The sequence below is a fragment of the Patagioenas fasciata genome, chromosome 1 (genome assembly GCF_037038585.1).
Source record: "Patagioenas fasciata isolate bPatFas1 chromosome 1, bPatFas1.hap1, whole genome shotgun sequence".
NCBI lineage: Eukaryota > Metazoa > Chordata > Aves > Columbiformes > Columbidae > Patagioenas > Patagioenas fasciata.
The window spans coordinates 155,003,483-155,019,288 of NC_092520.1; the positions used below are offsets into that span (position 1 = coordinate 155,003,483).

General features: G+C 41.9%; 1 protein-coding gene across 1 annotated transcript in view; it reads left to right on the forward strand.

The window, feature by feature from the left end:
- Nucleotides 1–1,358: 1,358 nt before the first annotated feature.
- PTN (pleiotrophin) overlaps nt 1,359–15,806 on the forward strand; it is a 70,181-nt gene continuing 55,733 nt past the window's right edge. Inside the window, exon 1 of the mRNA XM_065839785.2 lies at nt 1,359–1,697. The gene's annotated coding sequence lies outside the window, so the exon portion shown is untranslated. The remainder of the gene's footprint in view (nt 1,698–15,806) is intronic.

The following is a 15,806-nucleotide window of genomic DNA, read 5'->3' on the forward strand; positions in this document are numbered from 1 at the left end:
GTTTGTGGTGTTTAACACTGTGATACCAGGATTTCATCGAGAAGCCCTCAGGAAGTTACATGCTAGCCATTAAAAATCCATTCAGCTTTGCGTAGTCTGAAATGCAAAGACGAAGGGTACTGTTGAGTGCTCATTTCCACTCATCCAGCTGTTAGAAAGAGTATTCGCTCCATCTGAAGCCACCATTTTACACTGCAAATAGAAGTTGTTGTTTTAAATTACATCACTGTCATTAAAACTGCCAGTGGTGCAAATCCTGAACAGCCATGCCAGGACTAAGCACATAACTGTGTGATGAAAAGACGATGCCAAGGTGTGGATGGAAGGGAATAGTTTACTTTACTAGGAAAGACTCCAGGTGGGTGCAATTGCCCACGCTGGGACTAGCTGCACAGTGCTTTTCATTGTCACAGATGGTAGGTGTTAGATGATGCAATGTGTATGGTGCCAGACAAATTACTGTTTTAGCTCATTCCTCTGGAAACAGGAGAAGAATCTGAACTGGATTTCTGCGCAAACCTGGAGCAGGAGCTGCGAGCTGCAAACCCCAGCAGAGACCTAAGTAGTCAATGGGCTCAGTCTTTCAAATCAGGGCAGTGACTTGCTCTGGGGAATCAGGAATTACATAGAAATTGCCTGGAGTTTGGAACAAGTCCACTTAGTTTTAAATTAAGCTGTGGACTGAGGAACACTCTTATTCAATGGATGTAATGAACCTAAAAGCTGGAAAAGCCTGCTTCTAAATGAAAGCCTTGATGTAACTCCAGCAACGACTACAACCAGAAGTGTTGAAACGCTGTGGCAAAAGTTGTTCTCATGGCACTTTCAGCCCAAGCTGAAATTAGAAATGGTGTGTTTAAAGCTGGGTGTTTTGTTGTTGTTGTTTTGTTTTGGATTGTTTGTTTTTATTTTTTGTTCCCTCCAACCCTTTCCCCAGCAGTATTTCCAGTCCAACCCTGCCACGGTCTAAGTGCCAAGCTGGAAGTCAGAGCCGCTGAAGTTAAAGCTCCCCATACCCCGACAGCCAAAGGCTACCTGGGCAAAAGCTGTACATGTTTGTGCCTTTGTGCGAGCCCCCGCATCGGCCGGGGGGTACTGTGAGGTGCTCCCTCGCCCTCGGCTCCCCCCCTCAGCAGCCGTGGGTGTCGTCGAGAAGGGGAACTCGCTTAGGCTTATCCCCACCGAGCCCTCCCGCGGCGGCAGGCGCGGCAGGCGCTGCAGGAGCTGCCGCCGAGCCCCTCTCGCCGCGGACCGCACCCGTCCCGTCCCGTCCCGTCCCGTCCCGGCCCCTCCCCACCGTCCCACCCCCCGCCCCCGGCGGCGGGGGCGCGGCTGCCCCGCGGGTGACCCGCCCGGCGGGCGCGGCCCCCACCGCATCACACGAGGAGGCAGCGCGACCGCTTGCTCTGCCCCGGCGCCCGCCTGCTTCCCTCCTCTCGCAGCCTCGCTGCAGCCCGGGCTCTGCTGAGTCAAAGCGCGGATCAGATTCCCTGCCTCCACTATAAAAATCTCCGCGAGAAATCTCCGGCGGGAGAGTGAGACGGGGCGCGGGAGGAGGCAGCTGGCGAGCCCGTCCGTGGGGAAGCGAAGGGACCCGCTGCGGCAGCAGCAGCAGCAGCAGCAGCAGGCGCTGCTCACCGGGGACGCCCGCGGCTCGCCCCTCTCAGCTGCGGGAGAAGAACATTTCGCCTCCCGAAGTAAGTCCGAGGGGGCGGCGGGGGCTTCTAGGGGCTGGCCGAGGGTTGGTTCCCCCCGCACTCGCTCCCCCAGGGGGAGGGTAGGAAGTGCTTCCACCCCTCTATCTCGGCTCCAGGGGACTTGTCCCAGCGGGGTTCCGTAGCCCCGGTCCCACCTCTCCTCCTCTCGTCGCTCAGCGGGTGCCGGGGAGAGGGGTCATGGAGCTGGGTGGGAGCCCGGACCCAGCGGGGTGGTGGGGACCACCTGCGGCCCCAGAGACACCTGCCCGAGGGGCAGGCGGGGCCGAGCATCCGGGGTTGCCTGGGAGCAGGACGAGGGTGCCGGAGAGCGCTTCGGTCTCCGCTGGGCTTTGCCGTGATGGGGAACGCTGTCCGCTTGACGGGCGCCACGCTCGGGGTGGCGGCGGTGGGCCGGTATACGGGAGCGTTAAAAAGCCAAGGCAGGGTGAGAAGGAGAGAGGTGGTGGTGGAGGATGTGACCCGGCGGGGAAGGGAGGCGGGAGTCCACGGGCTGATACGTTTCGAGAGGACAAAAGGGCAGCGGAGTGACCCCAGAGCGACAAACCCCCTGCAGGTCTCAGTTGCTCTGTGCCAGGAATGTCCCAGCTGAGATTCGGGATAATGAGGTTAAATTGTACCCTCAGACCGAGGACTGATATTTTTCTTGGGACTTTGCCTTCTTATCCATAGTTTACTTCTGGTAGAACAACTGAATCTAGCAAGTGCTGATAGATCTATTTAAAACTGGCATTGTGAGTTTATGCCTTCTATTTCCTCAGGAGGGATGGGTTGGGAGAAAAGCTGAGTTAACGGTGAAAGCACAGTTTCCCTCTGTTGAGCACACACATTATTCTGCAAATGTGTTATGGTCTCCAATACCTATGCTTCCAACTCCTTGCCCTCTTTCATCCTTTCCTTTGTAAAGGTAGAGCTTCTAATACAGGAGAGGTAGTCTTCATTCTTCGGGAGCTCATCTGCTCCTTTTACATGTCCCAGTTGGCTGTCACACACCTCTCTTCCGCACTGCAAGTGGTTGCCTTGGCAGTGAATGTCTACTGTGCATTATCTTAGTGGTACACTCTGAAGCTGGTAAACCCTAGAGACTAGTTGGTTCTTGGGACCATTGTAGAAATATTTGAGACATGCATTAAATCTTTCTCTGCGAGATAAACCAGCAGCTATGGATAGTGGTAGGTGTTTTTAACTAGATCCTGTTTGCTCTACATGACTTGTATTACAGTGGAAGTGCTTTACCTGTGGGTCATCAGCTCTTGAGCTCCCTGCCCTTTCCTTGTTTTCCCTTTGTGCCTTGATTTTGTTGAGCTTTTAGCAAAGTTCAACTTTTTGCACAAGAAGTAGCCTGAGTGTGTAACTTCTTGCATTAGGGAGAAGGAGGGAAGGGACAGAGAGAAAGAGAGACAAGGGAAAAATATGGGAAAAGTTGTTGTAAAGAAATAAATGCCTTTTACATTTTCTGGACAGTGTGCATGAGCTGATTTACAAAACAATTTTTTTTCCTGTTTCCTCCCTGCGAATAAATAAGAATTAAACAAAAAAAAAAAAGAAAAGAAAACAACAATTAAAAAGTCTGACCTTTCAATCAGAAGTGATCCGGAGGGAAAAAGGAACCTTCATATTTGTGACAAAATTTTTTAATTTGCTGTAGTAATGAAAATTTGGAAGTGAATGGAGAGGGTACTACATTGGGGAGGTTAAACAAACAAACAAAGGCAGCAACAAAAAAATCTGCTGAATAATTTAGTGACTCTTCCTAAAGAGAAGGAAAGCTGGGGTTTGATATACTACTGTCTCCAGAGTAAGCCAAGCTATTTGGTGATTTGCTACTTATGAAGCTTTGGATGAAACTGAAGGAGAGAAACTTACTGACTTCAGTGTGGTCCCGAGCAAACTCTTGGGTAGAAAAAAAGAGAATCCAGAAACAAATCTTTTTTTACAAATACTAAGTCTTTGTTTACAGTGTAGAAGCTGCCTAGGAAAACCAGACTTTTTGCAATTATCCAGATGTGTATCACCAGTTGCCTGATACGTGGCCTGTGGCTGATACATCCTTGGAGCAGAAGGCTGGTCTTCCTATAGTGTTACAAAACGCAGTGCTGCTATCCCAGTGCCACATGCCTATATTACTCTATGCCCATACTGATACTGAGGACGCTTTGGAGGCTTATCTTATTCCTGACACAGCTGTACTGATGGATGTTTTTTGTAGATTCATCTTTTCATCACTAATGTGAGAATTATTACTTAGCCGACTTCCAGCACTTATGACTCCAGCAAGGTACTTCCCTGACACATCCCTTGTTTTCTGGGATCATTCTGGGAATGGCTGTTCCTGAGTCCTCACATAACAGTTAAAAATAATCCTTTACAGGAGCTCAGAAAATGCACTCCTTTAACTTGTACTCTCTTTTATTCTAGCATGCTTTTGTGGCAGGGAAGGTATGATTTATCAAGTGTTGCAGTGTAACAAATGCTTTTGTGTAACCCTAGGGCAATAGGGATGGAGCTGGCATTCCTCACGGAACCTCCTGCTTGGTTCAGGCCCCCTCATTACCTATACTCCCAACTGTGGTGTTTTCTGTGGGAACTGGTCTTTAACAACGTACACTTTGCTTCGGTATTTACAGCCTCTTGCTGATCAGTGTATCAAAAGCATTTTCATTCTGAGGATTCATTTCAGGACTTTAATTGAGGAAATCTCTTTGTTTCAAGCCTCTATAATAAACCATTCAAAATGCTGTCTTTGAATGAACTAGGTCACTGTAACGCGCAGACACACAAAGTGATTCTCATCTGCTTAGGGTAGCCTGCATTTGGTTGACCCATATCCCTGGTGAGCTTGTCCCTGATTTATCCTTCTTGGACTAGCTTGTTCACAGGGAGCTTATGCTGAAAACTCACTGCTGGAGGTCATTCTCCATTCTTGGCATCTCTGGCAGCCTTAAACTTAAATTGCAGCCTCATTTTCTGCCCAATCAATACCACTCTTATGTCGCTGAGTTTCCATGGTGCCCCCAATCTTCTGTCTACATATTGATGTCTGACAGCAAGAATAGCATTCTGTGTTGCTATATATACTTACTAAACCTGTCAAAACTATTTAGGGTCTGTCGCACTAATTTATATCCATATCCTGATATTATTTGTATCTGTCGAGCTTTGACTGATGGAACTTGCTACACTAACGAATCAGCCCCAACAATGCACTCCAGGGATGACTCGAGGGATGGATGTTTTTGAGAAAGGGAGAAAGACTCTCTTCTAGAGTAGCTGGGGTAGTCTAGAATCCTTTGAGCACAATAGAGTCATTTTGAAAACTTCCAAGTCTCAATGGCTCCAAGTTAATGCTTTGGAAATCATTCTCCATTGTGCTGTTCTGAATGCATAGAGGGTCCTCTCCAGTGGAGCGTGGAGAGGAAAGTAGAAAAGTGGCCATTGTCAAGTGTTCAATGTGCATTTGAGGAGAGTTGGGGGAAATTTGAATCAGTTGTCTCACAGCAATTTCTTCAGCAGAAGCACTGTGGAAAAATGAAATTAAAGGAGTGAGTGATGTCTTCTGTATGTGGATGTTTGTTTTTTACTATGATAACCCATGAAGCATTGTAGTTGTGTAAGAAGTGGTATGGCTGCGTGTCTGTGGATCAGCACAGCAGCAACTATACAAGATAAGAAAAGGCACATCTATGTGTCATTGCCTTCCAAAGGACTGATACCTGTTGTTTCTGCCAAGAGTAATAGACACTAAACAAAGACCAGTAGATTATTATTATTTTTTTAATGATTATTTAAATATGCTTCGCAAACTGTTGATCTTGTGTCAAACAGAGGTGGTCATCAGCTAGAAAAACTCTTTCATCCCACAACATTAGCTTGATCCATCCCATGGAAATAAGAGTTGGCACTCAGCATGGAATTTGCTGCTTAAAATTCCTACAGTCTTTTCACTAGTGAAGAGTAAGGACACTTAAGACTTAAAAGGCCCTGATGCAGGTGGTGTTTGACTTAGTGATATTGAAGTCGTTCAGTTCGTTACATTTCTAGCAGTGTCTTACCTTATCATGGTAGAAAGGGTCAGTGGGATCTACCAAACTAGACTCTGGCCAATATGCCTCACCTCATTTTATTCCAAGGAATAAAATCACTGAACCATTTAAAATGTCTAACTCTACCTCCTGCAGTGGCATCGTGATGATTTTTGATTTTTTTTTTTTTGTTAACTTTTCTCATTTCCTTGCTTGCTTACATATGTGGGAGTGACTTTTTAGAAACTGTAATCATCTTGCAGACTGCTTTTTAATGTCTTTCAGATCGAAGGTTGAGAGAACACAGCTGTAGGCAGTTTCATGGGAGATGAGAAGGGGGAATGTGAACATAATAAAGAGCTAGACGTGTTACTGATGCAACCAGGTGATTTCCACCCCCTCTGTCCCTCTGCTCCAAAAAGCCTCTGCTCTTCCTTGCTGTATCAGAATAGCAGATTTTGGTTTCAATGTGGATAACCTCTGGAGGTGAGAAGTAGAGCTGACTGTGTCTGAGGCAAAATCCAGTTCCGTTACATTACAAAAAATGCATTAATATGTTAATTTGGACCCTAGGAGCACATTGCTTGGCAAATGCCATTGATTGCATGGCAGCTGCAACAGAGGGGTAAAGACTTCCAGAGCAGAAGTGCATTACAGGAGTTGGGGTTTTTCTGATAAAAATAGTCCCTCAAAATAAATAGTGCTTTGAGGCTCCAGTCCGCTGCCATTTAGTAAACTGCAAAGTTCAATTGTAAACTAGACCTTTCTCCTCTGAGGCCTGCCAGCACTATTTCAGAGCTCATTAAATGTTTCATGAGATCATTATAAAAATCTTCCTTCCTCATTAGTTTCTGCAGAGTTCCAGTGTGGCTTGGACCTTGTAAACATCTCCTATTTAGTTGTAGATGGTACCATCCTCAAGTGCCTGTGGGGAGAGAAGAGATAGAGGAGAAACAGTTCTCTAATACCTCGGTCTAAATGCTTGTTTTGGTACTAGTCCACAGCCAGCTAGCAGCGTAAATGAAATAGACTATTTACCGCCTTCAAACAATATTTTTGGAGGAACTTGCTATCTGTACAAGTTCTCCTCCCAGGAGTAAAACCAGATGGAGACTGGATGGGTTCTTCTTTCCTTCAGCAAACCTCTCTCTACACACCTGGGCTGATGATCTGTTGTCTTAGTGGGGCTGGTCCAGCTGGCAGTGGAGACAGGCACAGCGCTGGTGATGCTGGCGATGAGGTTGCAGTAGCCTATTTCTCAGGCTTGAGTGCAAAGCTGGTCTTGATCTTCTGAGCTTGTTAAGGTAGACCACTCTGGTGTTGTTTTCACCATCTGAGTTTGCTACCTGCATCCGCCTGCTGCTTGATACCATACCTAGGGATTAGAAAGGTAAAAAGCAGATAATCATGCTCTGTGGATATATAAGACAGGAGGAATTCCCTGTATGTCAACACAAGCAGTAAATATGTAGCTATCTGTGGAAGTCAGAATGTCCCTAGCTGATTGCAAGCAATGAAAATTACTGAACTGTCTTCTCAAATTCAGTCACTGGATAGCAGGCACAAAACCTGTTTTGTTCTTGGGTTTTGCATCTCAGAGCCATACAAACAATGGCATTAGTTTCATAACCAACTAAAGATGCTCTGACTATTGCATTTAAGGCTTCCTTGTCTTGATGGATCACTAGTACAACAGATTTATTTATGTATTTATTTTTTTAGCTGTGCTTCTCACACATGTATCTCGAAGTGCAAAAGAGCCTTAGTAGTGCAATGCAAATGCATGTGCCCATCTGTAGCCGGCAACAGAAGGCTCACAGTCTGGAGCATCTTTGCCTACGTGACAGGAGCATCCAAAATTTGCTCAATACTTTGTGTAGGTAGTTCTTATATCAAAAACTTTGGATTTAAAAATAACTATTATACAGATGCTTTGTTTTTTGTTTGTTTGTTTGGGTTTTTTGTTTGTCTTGTTTCTTTGTGTGTGTGTGTGGTGGGTGTTTTTTTGTTTTGTTTTGTTTTTTTTTTTTACAGGTTTACAGCATGCAGGCAACAATGGGAAGAGTGTCATTGGCTCAATATCCCTATTTTAACATTTCTGTTATTCTCTTTTAGGCATTTTTTTAGACAATAATGAATGAGTGTCCTAAGAAAGGTCTGCTGTCTTTGAAAGTGATATAGGAAGGAACTTAGAACTAACTTTGGTAGAAAGATGGCACTTCCAATACAGTGCTGTCTCTGTAGCATTATGGCACTGCAAGGTCACAGTTTGCTTTTGGACAACTGAACTTCTTCTATTTCCATATTGAGATCTTTTTCAGTTTCCTGAGACTCATATTCTTCCTGTCAAACAGAGATTAATTCTAAACGAGGCACACCTCCTTCAACCATTACTCAGGCAAAGCTGATGCTTCTGCAAGAGCTTCATCAGAATAAGGACTGTAGAATTCAACCTAAGATTCATCCCTTTGGTGACAAATTCTTCAAAATAACACACAAACGAGTTACAATGCTAGTAAGTGGTTGTGACTCTTCCTTGCAGCAGAATCTCATTACTTTCATTGGAAGTGCTTTTGGAATGAGGCACCTTTTAGTAAATTAAAGATAAATCAAGAGATTCTTCTGATACTCTGCCTTAATTCTGATAGGAAAACACTTTGTTCCTCTAGTTTGAACAACAAAAATTGTGTTCCAAAGTAGCCTCCACACCCCCACCATGTTAAACAGAGATAGTGTGAATTTCTTGTTCCACCTGCCTAGGGTTGTTTCTCCTGGAAATGTAGTCTTCTATGGTTGTGGCTTAGCTTTCCTTCTGGTGCTGTGGAAAGGCCTCTGAGATGCAGCAATTGCTTCCCAATAGCATGTGCCACCTGACTGCCTGGTTGGTTGTTTGGATTGCTGCCTTTCCAGAGGTCATGAAGATGTTGTTTGCACAGGAGTCATTTGCTTTTATTAGAAGCCTGCCTTGGTGCAGCTGATATGCAGTAAGGACAGAGGGATGGAAAAAATTTACCAGCTTTCCCTCTAAGGCCAACAGATAGGATTTTCAGCAATCTTTCAGAAACACTGCAAGCTTTGATTCAGAAACTTCATGTCATTTCGCTTATTAAATCCTCACTTTCCTAAGCTGTCCCTTCAACCCATGTTTCTTGTCCGATTTGCACGTTGTCAGATGCTTTTGCTAATCTCTGTAGTTGATGTTTGCTTAAGTGATTATTTGGCAGAAGCGTGTGAGCGGGTGCGTGTGTGATTGCCGTTGGCATGGCAGTCAGTATGATATGGCATTAGCATACTTGCTCTGTGCTGCAGACCTCCTCCTCTTTTCTAGGCTTACTTGTGCAGCAGGGAAAAAAAAATCAACAGAAGACTATGAGGAAGCCAGTTAGAGTACAGTGATCCTCTGGCCAGTTTGACCAAAGATCTACAGAGTTTGGAATAGCCTAAAGGCTGCTCTTTTTTTTCCTTCTGTTAACAATCATAAATAGATAAGCCACCAACAGAGGATTTATAAAGAGTTGTAGGGATTGTGGTCTGCCTAAATAGGGCATCTAATTTTCAGGGATTTCCTTGCACTTCAAAAATAGCATGGGAACCATGTATATGCGGTGACAAAGAAGTGAAGGCAAGCTCTGTTCCCCTCATGTTTGTTATCTCCAGAACCTGTCTTTAAATGGGACATGGAGTTTAGTTTCTGTTTTGGACTCATTAATAGTGAGTGGACATTGGGATTTTAGGTAGATGCTTTAACAGGTGATAGACTCTCCTCTCCGTAGCCTGTAATTTGAGGTATAGTCTTTTCACATCTGTTGCATTGAAACAGTTTTATGAGCTATGAGTTACCTCACTGACAACAGTGGGGTTTACTTAGACACTGTAAATATGAAAGTGCAGGTGACAACTTTGCTTGATCAGTGCCTCGATTTATAAGATTGACACAGTTAGCAGATGTAAAAATCTCTGGTAATACAGTATGTGTTCAGGTGCATGCCCTTAATAAGTGGGTGGGGATGAAATCTCTTGTGGTAAGTTTTATAGCAATACATTTACCATGAGAGTCTTTGGCACCTTCACTGGGTATTTTTCTGGAGATTTGTTTAAGCATGAGCTGCTCCTGTATTTTTTGGTAAAATACAAGCTATTGGTGAGCTGGTTTTCTCCTCCGCTTTCTGACATAAACATCTTCTGTTGGCCCGTGTTAATAACTGTGCCTTTCCAAGGCATGGGGTGGGCTGGGCATAACCCCTTGCCAAAACCTGTCCCTGTACAACTGTCTGGTGCTGTGAAAGTTCTGACTTCATCCTGATGAGAGGTGGAGGCTGCTATCTTCCCTCTGGGATCAGCTCTTGGTTTTACCTCTTAAGGGAGAAAACCTCTGGGCTTAACATCTGAAATGATTTTGTAAAGCTGTCTGGAATTGGTAATGTAGGAAAGTGGGCAACACTTTCTCTCGCTGTCCTTAACTACGTGCAAAATTGTCAAGTTTTCATGATGAAAAAAATCTGAAGTTCAGAAAGGGTTGGGAATGGGAGGAAAAGTGGGTGAACTCCTTGCTGTTAAGCATAACTTTGATCTAGAAAAGTTATTTTGAGGCTGTTTTAAAAAAATATTTACAGAACCTTTCAGTATTTTGCAGCTGAGGTAAATACTTACAAACACCTCATCTTATACAGTAGCACAATGTACTACATGATCCTGGCCTTCCTTTGGCTGCTTCTCTGTGCCCATATACAGCTTCTCTATGCTGTTTTCACAAAGGATGGGAGCTCTTGAGAATGGCTGGAGGTTGAATGCTGCTATACAAGGAAAGGACTGAAAAACAAAGGTGGAACATTGCAACACGTACTTTGTTCATTTAATTGCTGTGTACTATAGTTTAGTTTGAATTATTTATGACTATATCTACAAGGAAGTAGTCCTTTAAATAAGAACCCGTCTTGTGCTAACCACAACTGTAGGTTGAGTGGATATGGAAACAGTGCATTTTTATATAGAAAAAAAAAAAGATGTGTAGATACTTTGCCCCAACATCCTACTTTACACATGCACAGCAAAAGTGAATCTTCATTTGGAGAAACTTCCCAAACTGTAGGGACGTGTAGCAAAAATGTGTTATCTAACTTTAGAATTTCCAATTGCACAACATGTACTAGAACTGACAAGTTTGCATCTTTCTGTATTGACACATTCAGCATGTGCAATACGGCTCTAATTCTACTTGGGATTTTACCAACTGGTGTTTCTCAAGTAATTGTAGGTGGGAATTTCTTGTCTTATTTCAATAGGAAATTCTGAAACTGACAAAAAACCCAAAGCATAAGTCTGTGATGTGCAAATTACGAGTCTAAGCCAAGAAAGATTGAGGCTGAAATATTTCACATCAGGCTTATTGAGATGGAAATTCTTGAGTTACTGAATCCAAGTTTTCTGTTCCAAGTCAATGAAATTCTAGTGTGCACCTGAACACTTGTAGCACTTAATGAGAATTGAGGGAATGGAAACAAGAGATTGAGCCTACATATGAGAAATGCGTTTGCTACAGTAAAATCTTCATGATGCCCTATGATGTACAGCTGATACTGTTTATTATGGCATTTTTATGATCACAATATCTCAGAAAAAGAGTAGTATAGTATAGAGTAATAGGGAATGAGGAGCTTTTTCTCAAATTTATCCTTTCCTGACCAATTTTTTTTTCAAAGTATATCCTTGAAAATCTAAATATAGTTTATATGTACAATTTTAACTGTACATATAATTGTAATAATTGTAAACATTTGTAAACAATTCTACATTATTACAAAAATATTTGTATTACAAAATTGTTTTTTACAAAATATTTGTAAACAATTGGGATAATTTACAATTGTTATTTACAGTTATGACTACTATAATTATAAAATTGAATAAAAATGTAATTTTTATTCCATTTTTTCCAAAGACTTGTGCAAGTTCTTTTGAATTACTCCACAGGACATGGTGCTTGGGATTTTTTTCCCTATATAATCATAGCTTCTGTTGCAAAAGACGTTTTAGCCTTTGCGCAGTGTTAACTAGACCCTTAGCCTAGAACACACATAGTTTTCACTGCGTGATGCAGCGTGTGATTTTTGTGAAATGAAAGGGATTTTTTTTTTCTTAATCTCTTTTCTATGTCTTCTGTTCTTCCAGGTTTAAAAAAAGTATTTCAGGCCTAAAAACTTTTTGCAGCTTGGAAGTTCTGCTACTCCAACAGCTGATCCCAAGTGATCTGCCCACTTTGAGCAGCCTCACCTACTTCTCTAGTTTCCTTGCTCAGATTCCTCTCTGGTCCCAGTTTTGCTGCCTTGCAAAGCTAAACCATTGAAGGTTGCCACTGCTTCTATGGCAGAAGCTGTATAGGGCTGTGAAATAGCTCTGGATTTTTCTAAGACATGGATTATGCCCTACGAGTAGCAGTCCAATTGTACAAGATACAAAAGTGGATGGAAGAGCATGGGTCAGGGTCTAAAAAACCATGGTTATGTGGGTGGCTTAAAACTTTTTGCAAGTAGCATTCATCTTCCTTAAATTTAAATGTGCATGGATCTGAAATGGATTTTTTCCCCCAAACAGATAAAATGATACCCAAACTGTTTTGAAGGTATATTTCCATAACTGCATAGCTGATGTGTGCCTTAATCTTAATTCTGAATTCCTGTCTCTAATGTCCTTATTTTCATAACACAAACTTCTCTTTGTTTTAACATCTCTTCTATTTAAATAGTGTAGTAGGTCACCCTATGTAAATATTACATATTCCCTCATGTTTAACGTTTTCAGTGGCCTTTTACATCCCCACACCTGGTTCTAAATCAGCAAAATGTTTCAGTGTGTTTATTTCTAGGTATGCTCACAATTCATGCCCTTATTTTAGTGAGTACATTTACTCGAAGTTTAACCTGGCATTCTATAATTGCATTCTAATTTCCATAGTCAAACATTTTTTCATACTACAGTTTAAAATTTTAGAAGGGCTATTCTAAGGTTTTGTCTAGTCTGGAACAACTTTTCCGCTAAGCACAGGGATATGACATTCTTGTCTCTAGAACTTTTTTGATGTCTAGAAGTTAATTCAGTATATTGGTATTTAGTGGTATGTAAGCATACATATATATATATATATATGTGTGTTCCATTAGACTTCAACGCGTCTGTGGTGAAATTTACGTGATATTTGTGTTTTCCAGTTGCCTGGATAGTTGTGAAGACAAGGACTTCCATACTGTTGACTAATACAATTTTATATGGGCAGTATATTTGGTTGCCTTGTTTTTTATTCTTTCTAATGATTCATGAATGCACTTGATAACACTAATGCTAGGCTGAACATTGGGTGCTACAACCCCACCTTCCATATGAAAAACTAATTTTTGTTTTTACCCTTGGTTTGTCAGTTCCTTGACTAATAATTAAATGCTGACAGGACCTTACCTTTTATCCCAAGATTACCAAGCTCTCCTGATAGCGTTGTTGTTGTTTTTCCCAAGTCTTTGAAAATCCAAACAATTTACATCTAGTGAAAAATAGCCAGGGTAAGTTCTTCAATGCTTCACGTAGATTAGCAAGGCATGATTTACCATTGTGAAAAATACGGTTTTTTAAGCTTTTCTAGTTTGTGGGGCTTCTATTTCAAGCTAGATGCTTTACACTTGCCTTTAACTGACTTTTCTCAGCTCTGGAAGTGCAGTTTACTGCAACCAAATCTCTCAAGTTGGTTGCATGTGGTGTGTGTGTGTTGTTGTTTTTGTGGTGTGTTGGGTTTTTTGTTTGTTTTTTAATTTTATTTTTATTTTCCCTAACTCTGTCTGGCAGGGCTGGTAACAACCTCCCAATCGTAGCATCCACCATAACAATAACCTTGGGGTGAAGTTTTCAAAGGGCAGTGAGACATTTCCATAGGATGTAAACATAGAATTCTATCTGAACTGTGCAATTCTCCCTTTGAAAATTAGTCTAGAAACATAGCCTTGTCTAATTTCTAAATCAATTATATTCCATTGTTTGGGACTAATTATTTGTAGTTTTTCCTTTTGCAAGCTTCAAATCAGCTGTCACTATATGAATTGTTTACACTGAAAAGAAATAATTTATAAAAATTATCACATTTCTAGAAAATGGTAATGTCATCATCATTTGATCACCAAGCATTTTGCATTGATCATCTCTGGTTTGAATTGAAGGGTTGTCTTCTATCATCGTCAGGACTGCAGCTCAGAGTTTGTAGTTGGAAACACTACCCTAATATACCTTCCCACAAGCAAATGCTCATTGAAGGGAGCTTGAAAAGTCAAATTTGTACTTCTGACTTCTTACACTTTCTTGCTTGATATGTGTGCAAGTATGGCTCGAGATTGTATGTTTTATCCTTTTAAAAGGATCCCCTCAAGGCATGTTAGCTGAAGGCCTGGTCTAAAGTCCACCAATGTATATGTAAAAATAAATGTGTATATGTACATAGGCTTGTGGTTTAGATTGGCTGTGTAATTTATCATTAACACTTTTTTTTTGTTACCGCCTTTTTTTTTTCTGATTAACACTTGAGCAAACTGTGTTCCAGGAAGGTGTTTGTGATATCAGAAATGGAGGCTGATTGCACTCTTGTTCATCTAATTTGACACCCTGATGTTTTCCAGCTGTGATAAATGGACAACTATTTGAAAACAAGTATGTTGTCAGAGTTGAAATATCCTTTGAAGACTACTCATTTTCTCTTGAATCTGCCTATGTTCAATTAATCTGATGCTGGTCTAGTCACCCTGGATGTCACAGAGAATATTTTTAATATTAACTTCTCATAGTAACACATATACTTCTAAAATGCTTTTTATTTAACTCCTAGAATTATTCATACTGTGGGCAAAACTGATGCTTCCCCCCCTTCCTCCCCAATTTCTATTACAGAAAATCAAGACTTAGCAAATTGAAGTTACAGGTACTTTCAGGTTATTACCTTTTAAGTAATGAATCCCAACACAATCTTATGTTGCATCCTTCATTTTGGAGCTATCCTGCATGCCTGGTGGTGGTCGGTAGGACAGGAGAGGCATCCACTTATGTGCTTGCTCCTCAGCAGAAGGTCAGGAATGAGCCCTTCCTCAGGTCACATCTCTGCACAGGTGGAGTGAGAGAGACAGGGACAGTGGTGTGTTATCACCAACTGATGTCACAACAATCAATCTCAAAGGCTCTGTGCATCTTTTTTTTTTTTTTTTCTATTTTGATGCATCCTGTCATCTCTTTAGCAGAACCAAATCAACTTATGCAAACATATGCCAAGAGCAGGAAGGGAAGGCTAATTGAACAGGAAGACTGAAATGGGCTTCTGTATTTAACAGTATTTTTTTTTTTATGCTAGTGGAACAAGACTTATAATAATGATTACTAATCACAAAGATCATTCAAGCCCTTCTTAAATTCATAGCTTTAGAGAACAGCATTTGTAAAGGAATATATGGAGAGGAAAGAGGCAGTTATGAACTCAAGCTAGGCAGTGCATACAAGTTTTTCCTTAACTTTTAGCAAACTAGTGCTTGCAAGTTAGGTGCATTGCCATTTGTAAGCCCTGTCTCTCAGCATTTAAAGATAAGCCTGTTAACTGGATTGGGCCGGACTTAAGAAAGAGCTCGTTCCTATTCTTGATGAGCTCAAGTGGCTTTTTATGTAGGGTGCTGTGAATAGGCATAAGAGCTTAGTGCTCCTTGCCATGATGCAAGCCACTAAATGCGTTGCAGCTTTTGCCATGACACACGCAACATCAGCAGTAGCAGACGCTGACCAGGGTTTCAGTTAACCTCCTGCTTCTGTTGATGGTGCTTTTAGATCACTTGCCTATGATGCCTCAGAGTGTGGGAAATAAAGGTGTGATGAGTAGCTTTTGTTCAAAGTAAATAATTGTTTAGCTGGAATGAGAAGAGCAACATGTCTGGTTTTAATGGTACTCCACTGGGCATAGGCTTTGGAAATGAAATAACTTGACCTTTCTTAACAGCACACCTGTGTTTCACATCCAGCTGCTCTTGCCACCGAACTGAACCGCACAGTTAGGGGATTT